We start from the raw sequence: 3,863 nt of genomic DNA, 5'->3' as shown, positions 1-3,863 counted from the left end.
GAGTGGCTTTGTTGTTTGTGGGTGTGGCTTGATTGTTTGTGGGTGTAGCTTGATTGTTTGTGGGCGTGTCTTGTTTGTTTGTGGGAGTGGCTTTATTGTTTGTGGGTGTGGCTGGATTGTTTGTGGGCGTAGCATGTTTGTTTGTGGGAGTGGCTTGTTTGTGGGTGTGGCTTGATTGTTTGTGGGTGTGGCTTGATTGTTTGTGGGCGTGACTTGTTTGTTTGTGGGAGTGGCTTTGTTGTTTGTGGGTGTGGCTTAATTGTTTGTGGGTGTGGCTCTATTGTTTGCCCACAAACAAACAATCCACAAACAAGCCACACCCACAAACAAGCCACCCCCACAAACAATCAAGCCACACCCACAAACAAGCCACACCCACAATCAAGACACGCCCACAAACAAACAAACCACACCCACAAACAAACAAGCCACACCCACCCACAAACAAACAAGCCACACCCACAAACAATCAAGCCACACCCACAAACAATCAAGCCACACCCACAAACAAACAAGCCACTGCCACAAACAAGTCACACCCACAAACAATCAAGCCACACCCACAAACAATCAAGCCACACCCACAAACAATCAAGACACGCCCACAAACAATCAAGCTACACCCACAAACAATCAAGCCACACCCACAAACAACAAAGCCACTCCCACAAACAAGTCACACCCACAAACAATCAAGCCACGCCCACAAACAAACAAGCCACACCCACAAACAATAAAGCCACTCCCACAAACAATCAAGACACGCCCACAAACAAACAAGCCACACCCACAAACAATCAAGCCACTCCCACAAACAATAAAGCCACACCCACAAACAGACAAGCCACACCCACAAACAAGCCACTCCCACAAACAAACATGCTACGCCCACAAACAAACAAGCCACACCCACAATCAAGACACGCCCACAAACAATCAAGCCACACCCACAAACAATAAAGCCACTCCCACAAACAAACAAGACACGCCCACAAACAATCAAGCCACACCCACAAACAAGTCACACCCACAAACAATCAAGCCACACCCACAAACAATCAAGCCACACCCACAAACAATCAAGACACGCCCACAAACAATCAAGCTACACCCACAAACAAACAAGCCACACCCACAAACAACAAAGCCACTCCCACAAACAAGTCACACCCACAAACAATCAAGCCACACCCACAAACAATCAAGCCACACCCACAAACAACAAAGCCACTCCCACAAACAAGTCACACCCACAAACAATCAAGCCACACCCACAAACAATCAAGACACGCCCACAAACAATCAAGCTACACCCACAAACAATCAAGCCACACCCACAAACAATCAAGCCACACCCACAAACAATCAAGACACGCCCACAAACAATCAAGCTACACCCACAAACAATCAAGCCACACCCACAAACAATCAAGCCACACCCACAAACAACAAAGCCACTCCCACAAACAAACAAGTCACGCCCACAAACAATCAAGCCACACCCACAAACAATCAAGCCACACCCACAAACAAGCCACTCCCACAAACAAACATGCTACGCCCACAAACAAGCCACTCCCACAAACAAACATGCCACACCCACAAACAAGCCACTCCCACAAACAAACATGCTACGCCCACAAACAAACAAGCCACACCCACAATCAAACAAGCCACACCCACAAACAAGCCACTCCCACAAACAAACATGCTACGCCCACAAACAAACAAGCCACACCCACAATCAAGACACGCCCACAAACAATCAAGACACGCCCACAAACAATCAAGCTACACCCACAAACAAGCAAGCCACACCCACAAACAACAAAGCCACTCCCACAAACAAGTCACACCCACAAACAATCAAGCCACACCCACAAACAATCAAGCCAACCCACAAACAAGCCACTCCCACAAAGAAACATGCTACGCCCACAAACAAACAAGCCACACCCACCAACAATTAAGCCACACCCACAAACAACAAAGCCACTCCCACAAACAAACAAGTCACGCCCACAAACAATCAAGCCACACCCACAAACAACAAAGCCACTCCCACAAACAAGTCACACCCACAAACAATCAAGCCACACCCACAAACAATCAAGCCACACCCACAAACAAGCCACTCCCACAAACAAACATGCTACGCCCACAAACAAACAAGCCACACCCACAAACAATAAAGCCACTCCCACAAACAATCAAGACACGCCCACAAACAAACAAGCCACACCCACAAACAATCAAGCCACTCCCACAAACAATAAAGCCACACCCACAAACAGACAAGCCACACCCACAAACAAGCCACTCCCACAAACAAACAAGCCACACCCACAATCAAGACACGCCCACAAACAAACAAGCCACACCCACAAACAATAAAGCCACTCCCACAAACAACAAAGCCACTCCCACAAACAATCAAGCAACACCCACAAACAATCAAGCCACACCCACAAACAATAAAGCCACTCCCACAAACAAACAAGACACGCCCACAAACAATCAAGCCACACCCACAAACAACAAAGCCACTCCCACAAACAAGTCACACCCACAAACAATCAAGCCACACCCACAAACAATCAAGACACGCCCACAAACAATCAAGCTACACCCACAAACAAACAAGCCACACCCACAAACAATCAAGCCACACCCACAAACAACAAAGCCACTCCCACAAACAAACAAGTCACGCCCACAAACAATCAAGCCACACCCACAAACAACAAAGCCACTCCCACAAACAAGTCACACCCACAAACAATCAAGCCACACCCACAAACAATCAAGCCACACCCACAAACAATAAAGCCACTCCCACAAACAAACAAGACACGCCCACAAACAATCAAGCCACACCCACAAACAACAAAGCCACTCCCACAAACAAGTCACACCCACAAACAATCAAGCCACACCCACAAACAATCAAGCCACACCCACAAACAATCAAGACACGCCCACAAACAATCAAGCTACACCCACAAACAATCAAGCCACACCCACAAACAATCAAGCCACACCCACAAACAATCAAGACACGCCCACAAACAATCAAGCTACACCCACAAACAAACAAGCCACACCCACAAACAATCAAGCCACACCCACAAACAACAAAGCCACTCCCACAAACAAACAAGTCATGCCCACAAACAATCAAGCCACACCCACAAACAACAAAGCCACTCCCACAAACAAGTCACACCCACAAACAATCAAGCCACACCCACAAACAATCAAGACACGCCCACAAACAATCAAGCTACACCCACAAACAAACAAGCCACACCCACAAACAATCAAGCCACACCCACAAACAACAAAGCCACTCCCACAAACAAACAAGTCACGCCCACAAACAATCAAGCCACACCCACAAACAACAAAGCCACTCCCACAAACAAGTCACACCCACAAACAATCAAGCCACACCCACAAACAATCAAGCCACACCCACAAACAATAAAGCCACTCCCACAAACAAACAAGACACGCCCACAAACAATCAAGCCACACCCACAAACAACAAAGCCACTCCCACAAACAAGTCACACCCACAAACAATCAAGCCACACCCACAAACAATCAAGCCACACCCACAAACAATCAAGACACGCCCACAAACAATCAAGCTACACCCACAAACAATCAAGCCACACCCACAAACAATCAAGCCACACCCACAAACAATCAAGACACGCCCACAAACAATCAAGCTACACCCACAAACAATCAAGCCACACCCACAAACAACAAAGCCACTCCCACAAACAAGTCACACCCACAAACAATCAAGCCACACCCACAAACAATCAAGCCACACCCACAAACAACAAAGCCAC

Source organism: Protomyctophum bolini (genome assembly GCF_963924005.1).
Source record: "Protomyctophum bolini genome assembly, chromosome: 12".
NCBI lineage: Eukaryota > Metazoa > Chordata > Actinopteri > Myctophiformes > Myctophidae > Protomyctophum > Protomyctophum bolini.
The sequence above is the reverse complement of the archived record's forward strand: the minus strand, read 5'-3'. Positions refer to the sequence as shown.